The sequence below is a fragment of the Chlorocebus sabaeus genome, unplaced genomic scaffold (genome assembly GCF_047675955.1).
Source record: "Chlorocebus sabaeus isolate Y175 unplaced genomic scaffold, mChlSab1.0.hap1 unalloc_scaffold_643, whole genome shotgun sequence".
NCBI lineage: Eukaryota > Metazoa > Chordata > Mammalia > Primates > Cercopithecidae > Chlorocebus > Chlorocebus sabaeus.
Genome location: NW_027327974.1, coordinates 1 through 23,937, shown reverse-complemented (window position 1 = coordinate 23,937; position 23,937 = coordinate 1). Strand labels below are relative to the sequence as shown.

Genomic DNA, 23,937 nt, shown 5'->3' with positions numbered 1-23,937 from the left:
AGAATAAATGTATTTTATTCACAGAAGCAGCATTCTTAAAGTTCTGTAAAAGTGATACCATGGACACCATCACATCACAGACGAGCGTGGCAGGAGTGCTCAGATTCAGAACACATTCTGAACAGTCCTCCTGCCACTTTCCTCAATGGGAACACTTTATTCTGTCTTTTATTCAAATTAAGTATCTTGCAAGGGAGTTGAAGAAAACTGCATAGCAGATTTTAAAACTTCAACGCTTTTCTCAATTTTCGCCACATTCTGATGCATTTTACTGACTACACGGCCAATAAGCCTAAAACTTTTTGCATCGATAAAGACAATGTTCCTTTTAGCAATAGGCTTTTTCTTTTCTATACAAATATCTGTAACTTAAGCTAGTAAACTGGGTATTTCACAAAGATTTTGCACAATTCCTAGCACAGATTTTAGCAAAATAAAACCATTATCTTTCCGCAATTAAATAAGCAAGCATAGGAAACTGCACAGTTAAAATAACCATTCTATTATTTTATATAAACACAAATAAGAAAGTAGAGTATGCTTTGAAAAACAGTATTTCCATATGCCAACGATGAAGCAGAAGACAATTCCTCAGCCTCATATAACATTTGACAACCGAAGTACTCTGGCCCAAGTCCAGCCCGGTTAAATGGAAATGAAGTAAACGTGTGAGTGACCGTGGTGGGGCACTCTGATAGCCACAGTCCAGGAAAGAACAGCTAACATCTTTCTTCTTCATGGAAAAACCAAAACATACTCGAGAGACCTTGATTCTTTAAAACACAGTCTGCCCCAGTACTAACCTTAAGCTCCCATCTATCAAGATTGCTATAACCACAGAGGTGTTTATCCAGGCCCTCGAAAATCACGGACATGGTACATACACAACGTTTTCAAACACTCAATGCAGCCAATTTGTTAAATGTGCTGTGATACCGGAGGTCTTGTGCAGGACCAGAAGTGTCGCAGCCTGGTTACCTGTCCTGGTGTTCAATGCTTTGTATGTGCAAAACCTGCTGTTACAATTTACTGGGCTTAATGTGATTCAGTTCATCACAGAAGAGAGCTATGACATTTACTTAATTCCACGCACAGATTCTCAGGTTCACCTTCCACGAGTGACTGTTCTGTCCACGAGACAGTGGAGGGAAGACCCAGAAAAGGCCTGGGAGATGCCAGGTGCTCACAAACTGGTATCCGTCTGCTGGTTCTGGCTTAAAGGAAAACAGACATAGAAGCAGCTAAAAGGGCTCACTACACCTAATATCACAATGTTCTCAACTTTACCTTAGCCAAAAATAAAAGCAGAAAAGCAAAACTACTCCAGGGCATGATTCCAGTGCTAATCTGAAACATGAAATATTTAGAAGACAAAGTATATTGTGAGTGCAAGTAATATACACATAAAACACTGGTTTCACAAAACCCAGTCTTCGCGATTGCTTTTATAAAAAGTAAAATTCTCATGAGGATCGCATACATTAACTGATTTTCAAATGAAGGGACTGGTAAACTTCAGGGCATATGATTTCTGCCACACACGAGGGGAGCAGTGAGAGAGAAGAGCTAGGATCAAGTGTGCTGAAGCTGTCTTAGGACTGAAATTCAGTTTCTGCCAAAACAAAAACACAGGAGTCTGTCAACTTCCATAGCAAGCTCTGCTTGAGAGCGACAAGATGTTAAAGTTGCAAAGGAGCTTCTCCCTGTATGGGCACGTGTGATCCTTGCAAAATCATAGCTCAGCATCATCAAAAATCAGGAAAGAACACAAGCCTTCCAGACATGAAATCCAAGAGCAGAAGGGAGCAGAGTCCAAGCTTGCTCAACAGAACTGTTCCCGGACAACAGCACAGAGGACGTCACAGGGAGGGCAGGGCAAGCAACAGCAGCTTCCGTGTTGCCGCAAGCAGGGCCTGAGCCAGGGGACCAGTCTCCTCCAACCTGACAAGGAGGTGCGAGGAGCCACAGAGAAGTCAATTCAGGGTCCTTTTCAGAAAGGGGCAACAATGAGAAAATCTGGTCTCACCCACCCCATACCCCCTACGATAGCAGCTAAACTCGCACGTGCGTCTGTCACGTTCCCCGACCCCTCTTGCAGAAGCTCTTCCTGCACCCGGGTGCTTGTCTCCGTGCTGCTCCTGAGGCCACACCTGTTGCCATCCACTAGTGACCAGGAATTCACCTTTGTCCGGGAGAAGCAAAGGCAGAGTTCACACACTCCTGTACAGGTTTGTTGGCCGAGAATCTAACTGCACTGTCCGATTCCAGATGTGCTGGTACCAAGGAGAACGTTCAATGTCTGGCATTTATAAACGGTATCAGTGGGTTCTCCTGGGACTCCCAGGCAGCCGCACGAGGGACGGAGCTGTTGCCCTGTTACCCCGAGCCAAAGCAAGCCTGAGAGGCACACACCACAGGCCACATCACACTCGAGCACCGACTCTTGACACTTGCTCGTTCGTGTGTTAAGAGTTCAGGGTACAGGCGACAGACAGGCCTGATCTCAGTCATGGGACAACAGTGACTGCCCACAAGTCCCGTATCTAAGCCCCGACTTGCCCATCCATCCTTCCTTCAGGAACAATGCCCACCTCACAGTGCTGCCATGAACGCTAAGTCAGCACGTACATACACAACCAGATTCATTGCAATTGTGCTTTCTACAACAAATTAATACAACCAGGCGCTATCATTGAGACTGAATAACCAATATTAGAACAGAAGATCAGGCCAGCGATGGTGGCTCAGATCTGTAATCCCAGCACTTTGGGAAGCTGAGGTGGGTGGATCACTTGAGGTCAGGAGTTGCAGACCAGCTTGGCCAACATGGCAAAACCCCATCTCTACTAAAAATAAATTATCCAGACATAGTGGCACACACCCTGCAACCCCAGCTACTAGGGAGGCTGAGGCATAAGAATCACCTGAACCTGGGAAGTAGAGGTTGCAGTGAACAGACATCGTACTACTGTGCTCCACGCTTCCAGCCTGGGTGACAGACCAAGATTCTAGTAAAAAAATAAAAGGTCAAGATGAAAACTGATTGCCAAGGTCCATGTTCCATAAACTTCAAACAAAGTTCATTAGCTGGTACTTGATCAAGTTGTTGATTTCTTCATTACAATCTTGTATATCCTTCTAACACGGCTCAAAATGTTTACATTTGAGCACACCTCGAGTATAACAAAAAATAAAGTGCCTATATTTCATAAATGAGCAAGTTCCAGTAAGACTGCATCCTGCTCTAGTTAATCCTTTGACAACGTAAAACTGAACCATCCTGACATAGCACTGACACATGGTACAAGAATAATGACCTCCAATTAAATCGCTAGATTTAGAGAACACATAAATATAGTTTATCACTAATTCACCAGCGATTAGCAAGATTTTAAAGGAAGAAAAAGTATCGGGACTGTAACTAGGAATAAAGGCAAAAATAAACACGAGAAATTAGTCACATTTAAATCAATACCCTTTCTGTGGGGCCGTAATAAAGTATACACAACAGGTGTGCAAGCTGTCATGCTAAGCTGTCACCAAGCTCTCTATGAAGGTGGTAAGAGCGTCCCAAGTCGCAGAACCTCATATTCCTATTTAAACGCTACACAGCCAACACCACACTCGGCACGCAGTGAGAACTCTGAAAGCTCTGAGGAACGCATGATGGGATGAAGGGCCTCAGTCCTGCCATCACCCTGCTGCTTATTAAAAATATAAAACAAAGCCCTGCCTTCAAGGTGCTCAGATCTAACTAGTACAAAGTTTTGCTTTTGACGAGTTAACTACGAATGATGAAAACTCTCAACAGCTGTGCAAAATGTAAGGCAACCTAATAAGAGGAACTTGGCTGAGACTAAACCCAGAGATGGTTTTTTAACCACAGAAGAGGAAAGAACTGAAGAACCTTACAGAAAGTTGACAGCAATTTCTATTTCTCTATGGTAGAATCTGGAATTTACCTTTGAGACAGACTGTCCTTCTGTTCTGAAAAATCAGATTATTCTTGCAATCCTCCATCAGGACTGAAATTCCCAAAGGCATGGAAAACCAATTACTAATTTTAAAACCCCCCAAAAAAACTACCTATGATCTTAGATGTGAGATTTAGTATTCTCAAATTCTAAATTTGGAAATATTTTACACAAAGTCCTTATTTTCCCTGTTTACTTGAAAGCTCTCTATTCTTTTGTCCTAAATATCTTCTTTCTCGTCCTTCCAAACAGTATCTGAAGATGAACTTACATATCGTTTTCAATGTTAACAAAGAAGATACTACATTTGTCACGAACTGTTTATATTCACAACTCTAGGAGGGATTTTGCTACATCGTGAGGAATAACACGAGGCAGGAAATACGCCACGAATAAAGAACAGTAGAAAGTGGACACATTTCCTGATGAGTGCCGATTTCTCATTGAGCTGCTGACAAAGTTATAATACAGAAAGCTAGACAGCTGCTATGTTAGTTCTACCTCACTTAAGTGACCGAGTCATTGTTGTTTCGGTTCCCTTTCTCGTCTTGGGATGAAACACACCTCACAGAGTTGTTTGTGATTTCAGGAACACACACATCCATGAAATGACTATTCCTAAATTGTTGCAAAGAACATAGTAACCTGCCAAATTTCAACTAGGTTGCAACAAACAACTGTTTTCATCCTACACTCTCCGGTGCCAGCGAGATGGTGTGTTCTTGGATCCCTGCGGGAGCCCTATTCCTGGTGCCATAGAGCACACACACATTTACATCCACATAGTGTAAATTTATGGTACACTGTAACACGTGTACCTGCGTAGAGTGTACACACATCCAAATACGTAGGGTGTACATAAGTGCACTACATGCGTACAGAGTGCACACACATCTAGATCCATGTGGTATACATGCATAGAGTGTACACACATCCAAACACAGTGTACAAGTTCACTACGTGTGTAAAAGCATAGAGCATACACACATCCATATAGCAAATGTACATAGGTAAGCTAACACATATGTGCATGCATAGCACGTACACCCATCTATATGCATACAGTGTACACAGGTATACTATAACCTGTATGTACATGCATATGGCATACACATGCACATCCGTATGTACATAGGTATGCTATTTGCTATATGTATACACGTGCGTATAGCATACACTCTTATCCAATGTACGTAGGTGCACTACAGCATGCATACACATGCGCAGTGTACACATATGCACATGTATACAACGTACATCAGTACACTAACGTATAAAGCGTATACATATATGCAACAGTGTACATACATATGCAGCATGTGTATTAGTGTGTACATATCCAGAAGTTTATTCAGTGTGCATAGTGTACATGCATGCTTGTGTGCACAAATGTATATATACATCTGCAGAAATAATGTGCACATACCCACATGGTGTACGTACACAGGTATGTATATGGCATTAAATACATGCATGTAGGTACACATGCAGAACAGATAGGTGTCCAAGTAGTGTGCATATAACCATAGTGACCATAGATACACACATATACACATGTACATGCATGCCTACAGCATTCACGTGTGTAGGACACAAATGTAGTGTACATACCTATACGTTGTAAATACATGCACAGTGGAAATACACGTAGTATGCATACACCACATACACACATGTACATTTATACAGTACACATATACCGAGACCCAGAACGGGTCATGAGTATTAATACTTCGGAAACTCTTCCAGTTCTACCTAAGTGAATTTTTTTTCAAACTATAATAGAACTCATACAAAAAGGGTTTTAAGGAAATGAATAAAGCTAGTGACAAAAATCAGTGGGAAGGGCACAACCACTTTCCCTCAGAGTTCTGGCCCTGACCGTGGAAGTTCAGAGGTTTCCTAATGCAGTACACATCAGAACTGACTCACGATAAAGCACTCCTTAAAAATTAAAAATGTGTCCTCATGTTTTGGCCTTTGAGACAAAGCCTCTTAGTTAATCGAGTTCTGACTGAATCTGACTCACAGTACTCTGGCAGATTCTTCATTTTCTGGTGAGACAGACGAACGTCCCAGGGTGAGGGCAATGCCAGCCCTTTCAGGGTCAGCTTTTCAAGGAGCGATGTCTGGCAGAACACAATCCAACACCATAGTAGGATCCCCCACCCAGCCACTTAGACGCTTTCGGGTACTTACTCTGTCTCCTTGTTTCCCTTGAATTCAGCTGTGGGGGAAAAACCCAAAAAAATCAAAACCAAAACTAAACAACCCATGTGTTTATGCGTCTGAAAAGTTAATACATCCACATCCAACTTTCTAAATGAGACACGGCAGGTATGATGGTCACTGAACAGTGGCCACTGTTGAGAAAATACGAAGTCTTCTGCAAACATGATTGAGTTTCTAGGAATACAAAAGTCAAGGGAATTTACTTCACATATTAAAGCTGTCAAGGGTGCTCATCAAAAATGTACTTAGAGGTTTTCCTTTAAAGTTATTTTGGAAGATTTTTAAGTTGCAATACTTAAAAGCCTCTGGGAAAAGAAAGGATACAGGTATCTGGAAGATTTTTACTAAATGAATTTCATGTCTTTTTGATAAAGTTAAATAAGGTCAGCCTTGAAGTAATGGGTTCCACTATTCTGAAGCTGTGGATGGAATCCACAACACCAGACAATTGAATAAATAGCAAGGCTGCACACACAAGACACAGGCAGTGAGCCAGCCTGACTAGTTGTCAGCTTCTGGGTCAGTTCTACCCAGTTCTGCCCAGGCCCCACTGGAGATGAAAACGTGCCCTTTAGAAGCCTTCAAACCCCACCTTTCAAAATCTAATCCTCTTCAACTGAGGCCCAAGTCCAAAAATCTACTGACATCTTAGCACCTGTTAGGCCAGCTGTTGCCTAGCCTTTTTGGCACCAGGGATGGGTTTCATGGAAGACCATTTTTCTGGGGGGTGGTTTTGAATTGCAACTGTTCCACCTCAGGTCAGGCATTGGATCCTCATAAGGAGCACCTCCGAGATCCCTTCACATGCAGTTTACGATAGGGTCCCAGCGCCTAGGAGAACACACAGCTTATGATAGAGTCCCAGAACCTAGGAGAACATGCGGCTTACCAGAGGGTTCCAGTGCCTAGGAGAATACGCGGCTTATGATAGGGCCCCAGAACCCAGGAGAATATGCGGCTTACGAGAGGGTCCCCGCGCCTAGGAGAACAGGTATTAAATGAGTTGGCAAAGCCAAAATCCACCCGATCTACCACTCCGAAACAAACATACACCACACTGCCCAATATTGATGTGAGCCAAAAACATGGAAGTCCTGAGGGCCCACACTGACCACAGCCAGACACCACTTCTGTAAGAACCAAGCACGTGCCTAAAGATCACCCGTGATGACCCAGGAGAGCAGCTTTGAGCAGAGACAAAGGTGAAGGAGACGCACATGGGCCAGGGTGCTGGGTGTGCCCATCTTTGTGACCTCACTGAGATTGCTGACCTCTGGCCCTTGGTGTCCGTCCTATGGAGGAGGTAGCCCCCAAATCCCTGCCTCCCTTCAGCACTGACTGAGGCGGTCCTGAAGTCTCCCCAGGGCTGAGACCGCTTCGAAATCCTGTCAACTGCACACCCACATAAAAAACAAAAAACAAAAAACAAAATATCAAGTACGCAGACAGGAAAAGAAAAATATGTGAATCTTCCCTTATTCAACAGGCATTTAAAGAGTAACAGGAAAATTGTGATAGTCTTTAAACAACCACCAGCTATCACGTCCTGTTGACATGTTTTAGCTAATCAGGAACACCTTTACCAAGCACCTGTGTGTTCAGGAAATCAGTTGACAGGTCCCAAATAACCTCGGAGCTTACGACCTGACCCCCACTCACGTGCATCACCTCTCCAGAAGAACGTGTCCTGGACACTTTTCAAATGGTGAGGAACAGGAACAAGGGTAGCTTTCCCTCAACCCCACAAAACAAGCTCGACCCCGAGGAGCCCGGAGAACAGCAACGTTTGTTTAGATGCTTTCCCACTGACCTTGTCACAGCAAACGTTCCCATCCCACACAACCTAGTGTTTAACTCTCCCTGGGATACCAGCAGCCATCAACCCTCAACAAGCTGGAAACAGAGGCCAAGCTGACAGGAGGCCTCTCTCCATTCCCTACTGAATTCGCTCAGGACACGGATGTTCCCAAACACACACGGCCCCGAGTATTCCACACCTGCAGAACATTCAAACAACAGATGCTGCAAAGACGTTCCCCTTAAGAGAAATTCAGTTTCTAACTTCCCTTAGGGAAAAATATGAGACCCAGAACTTTCCAGAAAATCACGTGTGGGAGGAAGCCACTCACCTCTGGCACTTCCTAAACCTGCCTTCCCGCAGGTGCTCAGGGATGCCCCCGCGACAGCCCCGTCCACCCAGGACGGCAGCAGGGCTCAGGCAGCCAGCACCTGGGCAGCAGGCGAAGCAACCCCAGGGTGAAAACGCCATCCCAGGCACTACTTCCCGGAGCCCCTCAGCAAGAAAAACAGAGGTGGGACAGAACCGAGGGCTGATTCGAGGCTGGGGAGCCACAGACCCGCACAGCTCAATCATCAGACATGCTCTTCTGTGGACAGAGCCCAGCCCAGGGAGAGGCCAGCACAGAGACTCTCGTGCCGACTCCATGAGCCAGCGTCCTCCAGGGCTGCAAGTTTATGATCACAGCTTCAGAATTTAGTTCCAGAATCTTCCGGAATCAAAGACGCACCAAACTGTAAACCTGCCAGGACAGCAGAGCCCAGGAGCAGGCTCAGGGGAGGAGCAGGTAGAAACCCCACACACAGCACACACGTGTGCATGCTTACTCCACACAGGCCACCCCTTCACCCAATACTATACACGCAAATGCATGTATGCACTCCATACACACCCTCAAATACACTCACCAAATATGATGCGTGTACAAACTCCACACACACCCTCAAATACATACAACACACATGAACATGCTCACTGCAGCCACACCTGCTAAATACACTCACCACACACGCACAAACGTGACACACCTGCACACTCATTCCAGACATCACACCCCTCACCAAGTACACAGGTACACACACCCCCAAGTCAAGAACCTGCAGACTCCACAAGCTTTGGTTTCCCCCACTGTTTCTCTCATCACATGAGATCCACACACAGGTGTCATTTACTGACATCTAACACCCGGGGAGGCCCTTAGACAGAACTGCAGTCACAAGTCGGCTTCATTCAGGCATTCATCACCAGTCTCCTGAAGCCACCTCCTGTCCCCACGGGGAGGGAGGCCGAGACCGGAGACGTCACTGGGCTTACAGATCCCCAGGCTGGCAACCCAAAGAAATGAGGAGGGCTCGGCCATGGCCCTGGAGGGAGATGGGTACTGGGCTTAGGTATGGGCAACATGAGTCCTCATTTCCATACCGTGTCACCTACGACAGCGTCAGGTGAAAGCCAGTGGTTTGGCATTCCTGGAATAGACAGTCCTGGAATTACAAGCAAAACTTTTTACTCCTCCCCTCTGAACACATGAAGTCCATGGTCCCCTCACATCTAACACTGGGAATCCGAATCAGTGACTCTTTGTCCACCTGAGGACCACCCAAGAGGATCCACACACCTGCTACAACAGCAGCACCGCACCTGGTCTGCAGGGGAGCAAAGCAAATCCCCCCTTTATGAATAACACTGGATTACCCCGACACTGGCAGCCTGCAGTGTGTATATCGTCAAGCCCCCAGATCTGCGCCACCTGCAAGAGGAACACAAGCCCTTAGTCCAGGGCTCTCAGGACAGCCTGTGAGGAGGATGCTAGCACCCTTCTCATCTCCCAGTGGAGAGGAGAGAAGGCCAGTGTCAGGACTGGTGTATCAGGAGGGTCGGGGTTCAAACCCCATCTGCCTCACAAAGCAGCCCTTACCATTCAAGTGACTTCTATCATCAGCCTTAAAATGTACCACAGTTACCAGCAATTCTGAGTGCTGTTCCTTGGGACGTCATAAGCAAACATTTTGTTAGAAACATTTTGCCAAATCTGCTTTCAAAATCCTATGTTATAAAATGACTAATGAAAAATTTGAGCTATGAAATAAAGCACATAGTTAAATGAATCCCAAAATGACTATGGCGAAGGAAGCTTTAACTTGAAGTGAAAAATATCCTCTAAATGACATCAGCCAGAATTATCTTCAATCATTACTGATCCCATATACTTCAGGAATTATACAGCATCATCCCAGATATGAACTTAAAACCATGAGCTGAATGCACATTTCAGCACAACCAAAGTTCTGCTATAATAAGCAGCACAGGCGTCTCTGGAGAGGATTTTAATTGGGACTACAAACGATGTGCACGATCGTGGTAAGAGGTTTCATGCTGGCTGTTCTCCAAGGTGCGACACAGAGAAGCACCACTAACCTCAAAGACACCTGCTGCTTTGTAATGAGATGAGAGATGATGTGGATGGACTACTGTAAATATTTGAAAAGGAGAAACAATCCAAGGAAAGAATCGTATCAGTTTCCCTTTACATTCTTAGAAAAAACTGATTTTTCTTTTGGGATGATTTAAAAAGAAAATGACATTTCTTTTTTTTTTTTTTTTTACTTTTCTTTCTGAGACTGGGTCTTGGCTCTGTTGCCAAGATTGGAGTACAGTGGAGCAATCGCAGTTCACTGTAGCCTTAAGTGATCTTCCCACCTCAGCCTCCAGAGTAGCAGGGACCACAGGCACGCACCACCACACTCAGCTAACTTTTCTGTAATACAGATGGGGTCTTGCTATGTTGTCCAGGCTGGTCTTGAACCCCTTGGCCTCAAGTGATCCTCCTGCCTTGACCTCCCAAAGATTTAGCCTAAGCGACCATGTCTTATCCAAAAATAGACATTAGAGCAAATGCATTTCTATAAGATTTTCTACCTCTTTTCACTGGGGAAAAAGGTAACTTGCCTCCAAGGGTCGGAGACAAAGCCGTTACTGCAGACAAAAGCGCTGTGCATCCCGGGAACCGCTACACCACGAGGCACGGCCGTGCACCCTGGATGCAGGAGTAACACACGAGGCTAGCACAGGCAGATGCTGGCCCTCTCCAAAAGTACGCCTATCCTTCCTCCTCTCCTCAGCCCCCTTCTCCCTTCAGGCCTCAGTGGCTGCTGACAGGGGAGAGGCCACAACTAGAGGAGGCTCTCAACTCCACCAGGGACAGGAGCCCCGGACGCTGGGGACTCAACTGCTGCCCTCTGCGCCCATCTCCTTCTGGTCCAGCCTTCTGAGGAGCCAGGCGTGGCCACTTTGACCCTCTTTCCCTTCTGTGGCTCCTACAAAAACCAGTTCAGCGAGCCCAGGCTGCCTCACACTCCAGGGACACCCGGCACAGGCCCCCTCCATGAGCTTATCCAAGCTCCTGGGACCAGAAGGGTCTTGCAATATTTCACTTTCCAGTTGAGCATCCCCAGCCTGAAATCCAAAGTGCTCCGAAGAGCATTTCCTTCGAGTGTCATGAGGAAGCTCGGAATGTTTCAGGTTTTGGAGCATTTTGGAGTAGGGACTCTCAGCCTTAATTTGAACCTCTTCAAGGAAGCCACACACTGAAGCCCCTGATGTCCACCCTACACAATCCCAGCACACCCTCTAAAGTCCTCAGCAACAGATTTTCTTTCTTCAAAAATAACCACAAGTCACAAACTCACAAGCAATCACAGAAGGGGGTTGTGGACACCCGCACAGATGATGAAATTTAACTGTCACATTTTTACCTGAGTAATTTAAAGTCATTCCTCAAAACACACCTGTTTTACTGAATTGCATTTTAAGGTGAACACACACAAATCATTTCAGGGAAACAAACGTCACTTTGGGCTGCGTGTGGTTTCTTGACTCCCGTGAATAACTCAGCGTTCACCCTCACTTCTGGATAAGGGAGAAGATGCAAAGAAATCTGTTAAAACAAAGACATGAAAACAAGTTTAAGAAGGGTTTGAAAGGTTCCTCCTTTCCCCCTGGAGGGGAGACGAGGACACTTGGAAAGCTCACGGGGGACAGGAGCACAGCCTCCTCGGTATGTCATGGACACTGCCTCGCCAAGGGGAGAGGATCATGTCTGGAAGACTCACAGGGGTGGCAGCACAGCCTCCTCAGTGCTTTCTACACTCAGCAGCTTCAGAAATTCCTGCAGAAGCAGAACACATCATGAGAACTGAGACTGGAACACCCCAAAGAAAGGGGACAAGGGGTCAAAAAAAGCATTCAATCATTACCAAGGAGCGCGGGCATGAAGCCGCTTTAAAGACCGTATGAGAACTCATCTTTAAAGTGTGAAACTCATAGGCGTTTCAGAAAATAAGGGTAGCGCGAGATTGCTCGATCAGCTCAAACAGGCTGCCGTCCCTCAGGCCATGAAGTCCCTGAGATGAGCCTCTCACTGAGCAGAAGTCACTCGCATCTCTGCCAGAGAAAGGACTACAAGTTGACACATAACCTCATGAAACCTGGGCTTCAGCCCGCCGACAACAGTGAGTCTGACACGGTACATCCTTCCACATGGTTAAACACCACAGGGGTTCATCAGACAACCTCGAAGGGCTGTGTCTGTCCAGCTCCTTTACCAAGTTCTGGATTTTTCCTAATGTACTATAAGCAGCATGTTCCAGTAGAGACATAATTAACTGACTCTAGGTCCTCTTAATTTTGAAATTAGAAACACACTTGGCCAGGCACGGTGGCTCATGCCTGTGATCTCAGTACTTTGGGAGGCTTGGGCAGCTGGACTGCTTAAGTCCAGGAGTTTGAGTCCAACCTGGGCAACATTGTAAAACTCCATCTCTACAAAAAATACAAAAATAAGTCAGGCATGAGGACATGTGGAACATGTGCCTGTGGGTCCTGGCTAGTCAGGAGACTGAGGCAGGTGGATCGCTTGAGCCTGGGAGGTTAAGGCTGTAGTAAGCTTTGCTCACACCACTGCCTGGGCAACAAAAAGGTTTTTTTTTTTTTTGCCTGTCTTAAAAAAACCAGAGAATAAGAATTATATACCTGACTAGCCCAAAATAAAAGAGGCCTTGTGGAACAAACTGAAACACAGCTGCAAATTCTGGCAGGGCCTCCCCTGGCTTGATTTGTGGTGAGTGCAGGACCGCTCTGAAGGATAGGACCCCAGGCACCTTCCGAGACTAGACCTTACAGTACAACTTCCCTTCGCTGGACGGAACACTGGCCTTGGAGCCTGGGACACCCTGGAGCAGTGCCACCATCCCGAGGCTGCCATGGCACAAGCAGGCCCTACTATCATGAAGCCTGGGACATCCTGGGGCAGTGCCACCAACCCAAGGCCACTGTGACACAAGGGGGCCCTGGTGCCACTGAGAGGCTGCACAGCAGGTCCAAGCCCAGGCCAGGAGTGAAGAGGCTCCACATCCTTTCCATCCCTCCAGCTGAGTCCACAGATGTCTTGGAGCAGAAATGCATCACCCTCAATGTCCACGGGTGAGTTTTTGGACACAGAATCTGGAAGCGTAAAAGATGGTTCTCGGCTGGTTGGTTGCCGGCTCGGATCTGTCCTCTTTCCACACAAAACCTGGCTCACACCAAGCAGCGTCTAAGTCCTGGAAGACCTGCTAAACACAAGTGCAGTTACAAAGCGGAGAAACTGGAGGGGGTCGGGCTGTGTTCCAGTGGCACCAGTGTTTCTCAGGAAGACCCCGGTCATTACAGGGTCCAGGGCAAGGGCTTCCTGGGATCCAGGACATGGAACAAGAACCCATTTCCCGATCCTGTTGAATATGAATCAGCTAAGGGCCAGTTCCCTCGGAGGACTGAGCACCGCCCCACAACACCTTGGTATGGGTATGTTATTACATACGTTGGTATGGGTATGTTATTACCCATACCAAGGTAATAACAAGCCTGTTACCAGCAGGAGGTTGGTGATGAAGACATGAGGACCAGATGAGCACGAGGGATACTGACAGATCATCTCTGGCACCGAGCAAGGGGCGGACACTACCCCGTTCCTGACGCATCAGCCCTGGCACTGAGCGAGGGGTGGCAGCACGGCCTGTGCCCCTGCAGATGCAGAGGGATGTGAGGGGGACGCAGGCTGGGCTTGGAGGCTAACTCAACCACCTGCACTTGCACTTGCGTTCCTCATGGCAGGGAGGTGAGGCACAGGCAGCATTAGGGCTCACCTTGCCCCCGGGCTGCACTTTTTTCTGCTTATGAGTCGTGCTCGCTTTACATGGACAGGCATAGCTATAATAATGGTTCCCTGATTATTTCGCTGCCTACATAAAGGGCTTTCAGAATTCACTTCCATCCTTAGGAAAGGCGGCCAACACCAGGCTGTCTCCCTTAAGATGCCATGTCTCATATGGGGGAAAAAAAAATCAAGAGAAATCAAATAAAGGCCATAAAATACATCAGTTTCAACACTAAAATTTAATAGTACGCTTTAAATTGAAGATGAGTTAAGTCACATTTCCAAACCTCTGAAAGCACGGTTACTGGGAGGGAATGGTTTGCAACACACAAACGCAGCTCTGTAGAAGTGCCCAAGCTGGATGAAGGCTCAAACGTCAGTGCAAGGAGAAAGTCTGAACAAACTCTCTCCTGCCCTGCTGCTGTCCTCTTCCAAAACACACTGTTTATCTGTCAGTTTAGAACAAGGCCTAGGGAGGTGGGAGGCAGGCCTGGGAGGGTCACCTAGCATCCAAGCTCCTCACCCACACAACTGCGCTGAGCTGAGCAGTACACATAAACACAACTAATTCTCCCCAAAAAGAAGACGGAAGGCAGCACACTGCCACGCCAGGCACCCTGCAGATGAGAAGATTGAGGGGAGCCAGAGGTACCTTCAATCTTGCTTGCATGGTGGAGGGAGAGGAATAATGCCACTCACTTGAGTGTTGCACAGTTCTTTCTAGCACTGAGTGGCAGAAAATAAAAGTTATAGATGCTTCCTCAGATAAATGTTTCTGAAGAACTGAACATAAATTATGTGCAGGAAATAGCATTATGAATGCCTCAAGTGCTTCTGTTTTCAATAATCCCAGGGTAATTCTATAAACCTGGGAATCAGTCTCACCCAACTCCAGGATCACGGCCCAGGTGACGTGGGCACACATATCCTGAAGCTCCAATGCTCAACTAAAGTGGGGCGAGTGAAAATGATCCTGGGTATAATTTACACGGACCCAGGAAGGTGGCTGAGCCCCAAACCCCTAAACCAGGAAGACCAGTGTCCTTCAGGGGCCTCACCTCTGTCCTTTCCCAGCCTCTGGGAACCACCACTCTGCTCTCTACTGACACAAACGCCCCTCCAAGGTACAACCAGGAAGATCATCATTCAAAACTGAGGAACGTGGCAGAACAAAGCTGTCAGGAGATTTTAATCACCGACACCACTTGTTACATGACCCAAAGATGATTAAAATCCCAGGCCCTTCAAGACTGAATGTTATCTATACTTAAACGCATTTCATCACCATATTGGGGGGTTATTCCTTTGTTTTACTGCAAATATATCCAACTGCTGTAAAAGGAAAAGGCAATTTGTTAATGAAGCTTCTTGGAGTGTCTCAACAGGCCTCGAGGCAGGATAAAAGGCAGGACTTCCTGGCAGAAACGCTCAGCTCTGAGGTCAGGTGGAGTTCTTGAGCACCAACCAAGGCAAAATAAGGTCGAAGACCACACCACACTTTCCTCAATCACATCTTCATTCCACGTTTCCTTCTATTTCTCACGACTTCGCTGGGAGAAATTGTGCTGAAAGAAAATGGAAACACACACATACATAGGAGACCCTACAGATGCTGAGAATGGGTGCAGCCGTCACAGTCCGAATGTCCTTTCAGGGCCATCTGACCTGGCTGAGATCCAAGTATCCAAGTGCAGGATTGTACGTCAGACCCGTGAAGCCAGGATTAAAGCCACTGAACGGCAGTTTTCCATCCCACGGAAACCGGCCTTGCTAGGGGTTTCCTCGGGGACCACCGACCTCACACCACCAACCCTCAACTACTTCAACTAACCTACATCATGGCAGAGGCCTCTCCAGGCAGACCAGCCCTGCCCAAGTCCTGCTTCACGGCAAACCCTCCAGACAAACGTCCTTGGCCTCCTCCGGGAGGCTGTGCTCGGAAGGTGCCCTCATTTACTTCTGTGGCTCTGAGACATTTAACTAGAGCCCAACACATTTCTTCCTATTCACATAGTATTGAGTTAAAAGATTTTTAGGAGTAAACTTTCACTGGGAAAAATACCATTTCAGGAGCCCCAGTGACCACAATGAAAATGTTTTTACCTTCCCTTACGTGACATCGGCAACACCAGGTCCAGGAAACGTTCTGGATCTCAGATAATGGCATATCCACTCATAGTAAGTCTTGGTCTTGTTTCACAAGCTATCAAATGCTGCCCAGAAGCAAGAAAAACCCCACAATGTGGCAGGGAGGGGCGACCAGCGTGAGTTCTAAGGCCAGACCACCCGGGTCTGCTGACAGCGTGGCGAGGGGCAAACAGTGCAGGGTCTAAGACCAGACCGCCCGGGTCCCGCTGACCGTGTGGCTTCAGGAGTTTCCTAAACCCTCTGCTCTCCAAGTTTCATGTCAGAAAAATGCAGTGATAACCGTGTCCACCTCATTTAAATACATGTGTGTATATATATATACACACACACAGACACACACATATACACACACACACACATATATATACTCCAAAACTACAGCCCTATAAAGGCCATTAATCCTAGTTATCCTCAAGGCATTGAGCGATCAATAATGAGCCATCCCCCTGCTGCTAACCTGCCTTAGCCCCACCCTCCGGAAACCCCGCATCCACACCAGCCACACAGGATGAGGCCGAGGAAGGAGCAGGACTGTGTCTTGGGAACTTAAACTCTGGAAGCTGAGTTAAATCAGTGCCGCTCAAATCTTGCCACCAACTATCTTGTTAAATTGGGAGATTCCATCTCTGGGGATCTTGAAGGAACCTGAGGCTCTACACTGAGTGAGGTGAGCACTCGTGCTGCAATGAGACGGCAGGGAAAGCAACCGAATCTGGGGTCACAGCTGCCTGAGGCTTGGGTCCCACCGGGAAAGTGGCACCAGGGCCCTCAGGACAGCGGCGGAGGTCCCAGGAGGCAAGTCCCGGCGCAGAGACTTATGGACCCAAAGATTGCTCCAGGGCCAGGAGGGGCTGCTGTGCTGACAGCCACGAGGCAGGCAGCCTTCAAGCTCCTCCAGCTGCCACCCTGCAGGCAGGGAGGACAGTGCCCAGACCACCCCGGGGCTTCCCCAGCCTGCCAGGCTGGTACTCTTACTCCAGCCACTGACAAGAGTCCCCATGTTGCAAGCTAGGTTGAAACAGTGCCTCAGGCCTCGGGGCACATGCACACCCCCTGCAGGGCCACTCCTACCCAACACCTGGGGATGGCTATTCCCACACATCCTCAACTCACAGCAAAACTTAAAAATGAAAGTCGAAAGATACAGCCAGGAAACCAATGCCTAAGAAGCAACTCCACGGTGACTCTTCCTAGAGCTATTGCTATTGAACATCTTTAAAAACATTTCCAGGCTGACTTCCTAGAGCTATTGCTATTGAAAATCTTTAAAATTCTTCATTTCAAAATTAGCTTTTATTACACTGTCTTCCCTATTCCACCAAGACTCTAGAAAACAAAACCATTACAATTTCCAATTCTATCTTATAGCAAGTTAGAAATACATATGTTTCCTCAAAGGATTCTACGTGTTTCCTTGGCAATATCCTTTCCATGCCCCATGCTACTGCCCCCAACAGGGAAGGCTTTTCCAACCCAACCCAACCCAACCCAACCCAACCCAACCCAACCCAAGGGCCCTGAGACAGGCCCCTAACGAATCATCTACAAACTCTTGAGACAGGCTTGCCCTGACAAATCATCTGCAAACTCCATCTTCCATTAAAAACAGTACCGAAAATAAGCATATTACCACCTTTTAAAAATTACTGTAAAGTGGACAGTGTTCAGTTCTGTGAATTTCGGCACAAATATTCCCATAATCATCATCACACAAGCAGAACAGTCCAACAGCCCCAAACCCACTCACGGGGCCTCATAAGCATACCCTCCCATTCCCAGCAACCACCCTCTCTGTGTTCTCCCATCCCCCGGGTCTGTCTTTTGCGAGTGTTGTCGCAAAACACTCGCAAAATCACGATTTCCTGGGCATCGTGCTTGGAGGTGCACCCGGGGTGTCCTGTGATCAACAGCCAGGCCTCGGGGCTGCTGGGTATATATTATTCCACGTATGGCTGTGACACCTTGTGACCTGTTTTGGGCAACTATAGACAGCGCTATTAACATCTGGGCACAGTTTTTCTTAAACATCAGATTCTGTTTCTCTAGGGTAAATACCCAGGATTGGGGTCACCGGGCCCCACGTTTGTGTGAGTTCAGTTTTGTAAGAAACTGCCAAGCTGTCTGCACTGTGCTGAACCCCAGCATTGCACAGGAGTCCCGACAGCCTGTCCTCACCAGCACCTGGGGCTGTCGGAAGACCTTAGGCGCTCCAGCAGGGGTGTGAACAAATTCACTGCGGCTTCGTTACACATCTCGGTGCAACCAGTCATGTTGAAGGTCATTTCAGATGCTTTCGGGCCATCCTCCAGTCCTTCTCAGCGAAGCATCTGTTCATGTCTCTTCCGCTTTTAAGTCAGGTGGTTTGTTCTCTGTCATGAGCCATGGGAGTCCTGTGCATTCTGGATATGAGTCCTTTGCCGGCTGCATGGTTCACAGAAATCTTGTCCCCGTCTATCAAAAATGTGTTTCTTCAATTCCCTAGGGGTGTCTTTTATATTAGAAGTTTAATTTTGATGTGTCTTACCTACTTGTTTTCTTCCTTGATTATGGATCATGGTATGGCTAAGAGCTCTCACCCTCGGTCTCCACAATTTCCCTTTCTTTTGTAGTTTGATATTTTACATTCAGGGCTATGGTCCACCTTAATTTTCATACAGGAATTTCTCCCTATTTTCACTCTTTTGCATTCGGCTGTCCCATAATTCCAGCACCATTTGTTGAAAAGACTCAAATTCCACTGAACTGCTTTTGCGTCTTTGGATCTGTTCTGGACTCCACTCTGTCAGCTGACCCGTGGGTCCATCCTGAGCATAATTTGTGACTTTAGTGGCTGTCTCTGTGAAAAAAGGAATTCTGTCTGGAAGCAAAAACCACATTAGAAATGCTCTAAATAAGATTCTTCCTGTTGGCAGGAGAGCAAAGCCACTGCCCTAAGCAGAGGTGAGGCCTCGACAGCTCCCGGGCACAACCTTAACACACAATGGGGAAGGGAATTCATTTCAAGGGCCACAACGTGAGACCAGCATAGCCATGAAAACTGCAATAATTTCACAACAGAATGAAATTCATAAAGAACTGCTGAGAAGCGTGTGATAAGTTACATAAATCACTGTTCCTTAAATTCTGATGGTTGACTAGAACAGAAATAGCTTCATGGTACAGTTGAAACAGGAGAAAGGTAGGTAGGGGTGGTTTCCACACCACACAGGGCCTGCAGGAAACGGACACTCTTCCTCTAAACGGGAGATCCCGGGAGTGATGTGGTAAACCATGGCGAGAGGCAAGGAACTGTGCAAGCCGGAGTCGCGGCCTTGGCCCCACCACGGAGCCTGTGTCCTTGAACGACGAGGCTCAAATGTCAGGCCAGGGCAACCGAGGCAGTTATCAGGGGACAAGAAAATGAGCGCACGGTGGAGGCAAAGGTCTGAAATTGCGCAGCAACTTCGAGTCAAGTGGGACAAACTGACTCAAAATACAGGTTCCAAAAACCATCACAGAGAGCTGTTCCTCGGCTCTGGAAAGGCTAAGGGACTAATGCCCACACTGAGCATCTGCTCCCAGAGATGACCCTGGTGACCTAAGGCCCAGCTCTTCCGAACCCGCGGCAAACCTCAGTGAGGAACTTTGTTGGTATCTTATGGCACATTGACATGTTCCCTTAAAATCTGGTATTTCATCAACAATACAGGCGCCAGCTTTGACTCGTACACATTTCAATTAAACAAGATAATTTACACCCTGACCATGCCAGGTAAGAGGTTTACTACAATCTTTAAACAGCCAGAGGCTACAGTCTGCTCCTACACAACACCATGTCTCTACAAGTTCGATGGGTTATTTACTTTCCATGTCTTCACTTGCCTAGTGCTAGAAAGCAGATTAAAAACAGAAGGAATCCAGAAACACTATTGAATGAGACTCAAATATCTTGCAGTCATCATCGTGATGAGACGTTTATTAAACAGAAATGTTCTCCCCTGTAGAAAGCAGCACATATCAACACACCGATAACTGTCGCCAGTATTCCAGATCATCTTCCCTCCCATGGCCACAGTGCAGGGCAATGGACCACGCACACCTGCAGACCCACGGAAAGCGGGGTGACACGGCCGATTCTTGTAGCGAGCAGGCCAGGGTGCACTCAAAGTGCATCTCTTTCCAGAGGTCCGCCATGGAAAGTTACACATTTGTTCCACGAGTTAATGGCACTGCACTATACATTTCTGTAAGATTCTCTTAGCAAGCTTTTCCTTCTGCCTAAAATGTCCTGACACAAACTGAAAAAGCTCTTGGAGCTGCCAAAGACTTCAGTATCCCCTTAACTATTGTCATGCACGCCAGTGTGAAGAGACCACCAAACAGGCTTTGTGAGCACAACATGTCTGTTTATTTCATCTGGGTGCAGGCGGGCTGAGTCCAAAGAGTCAGCGAAGGGAGGTAAGTGTGGGGCCGTCTTATAGGATTTGGATAGGTAAAGGAATATTACAGTCAAAGGGGGCTTGTTCTCTGTCGGGCAGCAGTGGGGGTCACAAGGTGCTCAGTGGGGGAGCTTTTTGAGCCAGGATGAGCCAGGAAAAGGAATTTCACACACAAAAAAAATCATCGCTTAAGGCAAGGACCGGCCATTTTCACTTATTTCTGGTAGAATGTTATCAGTTAAGTCCAGGCAGGGCATTTGCACTTTTGTGATTCTTCAGTTACTTCAGGCCATCTGGGCGTATATACGTGCAAGTCACAGGGGATGCGATGGCTTGGCTTGGCCTCAGAGGTTTGACAACCATAGTCTTTACTTTTAAGGTGTGGGGTAAGATCATATAATCCCCAACTAAGCTCCTGATGCTGTGTGTGGCATCCAGCAACAGCACATTCCATTCCTGGATTACATTTGACTCAGGAGTGCACAGTGAGAACGATTTGTGGTGAATGAAACACCAGGCAGGAGGGTGATTCCGCTGGGCAGCTCTTCACACACAGCCCAGTCGCTGAGGGGAGAGGAAGAGGCCCACGCGCGTCCACCGTGCTCACGCCCCCTTGGAATGCACCCCACTCCTAGAGACCTGGACCCAAGGGAAATCTCACCTAAAAATGGGCAAACCCTCACTTTGGCAGAGGGACAGGGACTCGGGGCCACAACTTGACCTCAGAGCAACACAAGCGCAGACACAGCACCCCAGGACACCCTCCCCACCCAAATTCAAGGAGGAAAACCAACCCCCGCCCCCTTGCAGAAACCCCCGGCTGCTGGAGCAGACGCCTGCCAGCGTGTGCAGCCTCTGCCGTCCCACATTCCGGGCTCAGCACCTGTGCCTCAGCCCTGGCACCGCTCCCCACACCCACAGGTGTGCCAGGAGGGGCAGGTCCTAAGGTCTCCACTGCACCAAAGCCTGCAAGGCAAAGGGGCCGCTCCCTCCAGCAGGAGTCCAGAAGCACACACTGCACCAGCGACAAGGCGTGAGAATTCTCCCCTCGCTCTCCGAGTCTCCAGTCTGTTGCCCGCCACGGTCTTCTGCCAACGGCGAGGCCCAAGCTGGGAGGCACATTTGGTTCTCACCATTTCCCTTGTCAAGATCAATACTGCAAACATATCCAATTCATCCTGTCACTAAAAAGGAAATAATCCGCCATCTCCATCACAAATGACGCAACCAGGTTTCCATTACTGCGGTGTTTTTTTTCCCCCCCCTCTATTTTGAGATGGAATTTCTGCTCTGTCTCCCAGGATGCAGTGCAGTGGCGCGATCTCGGCTCACTGCAACCTCTGCCTCCCGGGTACATGTGATTCTCCTGCCTCAGCCTCCCAAGTAGCTGGGATTACAAGGTGCCTGTCACCATGCCCGGCTAATTTTCATATTTTCAGTACAGACGGGGTTTCACCATGTTGACCAGGCTGGTCTGGAACTCCTAACCTCAGGGGATCCACCTGCCTCCTCCTCTCAAAGTGCTGGAGTTACAGGCGTAAGCCACCAGGCCCAACCATTACTGGTGTAATTTCTAAGCCACTCTCTCACACCCACTCCTTTTTTTTTTTTTTTTTTTTTAAAGAACCAGCTTTATGGCTATATTTTTTTCCCAGAGAACCAGTTACCCATTTCAAGTACAAATAAGACACCATGTTTAAAAACCAAAAATGCCAATTTGCACAGAAGTCTCCAAATACCTAGTTGATTTGAGCCTTGAGAATAACATCAAGCTGTTGGCTGAATACAACTTCCCTTTCCATCTGTCTGCTTGTGAGTTAGACACAAGGACGAAGCCACGAGCTAGGGACATAAAGGCAGGAACCACCAAGGCAGCCGAGACTCCAAATAAAAGCTCGAAGGACCAACACAAATGCACCACACCCTGCACGCCCTCCTCTCCTTCCTTTTCAGAATTTCCAGAGGATGAAACAGGGACCTCCTCAGACGTCCCACGGTGCAGGCGACCAGAAGGGAAGGCGGTGGCAGTCTGAATGAGGTGACCGGGAAATCACATTCCACAAACAGAAATTCTCCATGTGCTTTACATCCTCTGTCTCTGAAGAACTATGCCAGCCTAACAGTCGCTAGAAAACCACCTTCAAGTATCATTTCCCATTTCAAGCAAAGAAAACAGTGGTGGGGCATGAGGGAAAAACATAGCCATATGTTCTGGGGTATTAAATAAGGTTTTTTCTGTTATAAACGTATAATTTTACATTCTCAGTTTTCTGTATAATTGATATGCTTCCTAATTGGCAGACATAGTAATAAAAAGTGAATTCCAAGTGTAAGATGGGAGGACCCGTTCACATGGCTTCAGGTTCTGCTACTGTGTTTCAACTTAAGAAAATGGTTCTGTGCGTTGGTAACAAGGCCTGAGAGTCTGTGTGTGAGTCTGTGTGGCTGTAATCAGGGTTCGTGTTGGCTCTGTACCAGAGGATGTTACACTGTTACATTATCTTCTACAAAAAATCCTGAAAAAATGAAGGCTGAATAGACATACACACCCTCCCAAAACAATCCAAATGTCCACCGATATGAAAAACGGATGAATTACGGTTTCCATCATGGAATATTCCTCAGCAGTGAAAACAAACTATAGCCACAGGTGCCAACTAGGATAAAGAAAACCTTTTAAACACGTTTAAAGTGAACTGACTAGGCGGAATTCCTCGATTACAGGCATCTGCTCCAAAAGGGTACTGTTCTGAATCCTGTGATGTAGAATGATAGTTAGCAATCCTGTTTTGGGGCACATCCAGAAAAAAAGCAAAATAATGACTACACAATTTTAAATTCTTTGTAAATTATAACTATTATTATGAAAATTCTAAAAATGTGAAAATCTTCCCAACTGTTGTTGGACAAGCTTCAAAATAAATACCCTGGCATTGCTTGCCACACCCACAGGTGTGCCAAAATAAATGAAAATATAGCCTAAGTTAGTAGAATCGAAACCTGAAGATGTACGAGCCGTCCCCCTGCCTCGCTATCTATACATCGTGTAGAAATTTAAGAGCAGGTAGTGACACTGCAATGCAAGGCTCAAACCAACTGGGTATTTGGAAACTTCTATGCAAATTAGCATTTTTGGTTTTTAAACACGGTGTTATTTGTACTTCAAACAGGTAA

The 23,937-nt window shown here is 47.0% G+C and overlaps 1 long non-coding RNA gene across 1 annotated transcript; it reads right to left on the bottom strand.

The window, feature by feature from the left end:
- Window positions 1-447: 447 nt before the first annotated feature.
- On the bottom strand, window positions 448-23,085 carry LOC140711327 (uncharacterized). The gene is made up of 2 exons (XR_012092508.1): window positions 12,117-23,085; window positions 448-11,941 (listed from the first exon to the last, which is right to left on the bottom strand). It is a non-coding gene; the product is annotated as an uncharacterized lncRNA (long non-coding RNA).
- Between the last annotated feature and the right edge of the window lie 852 nt (window positions 23,086-23,937).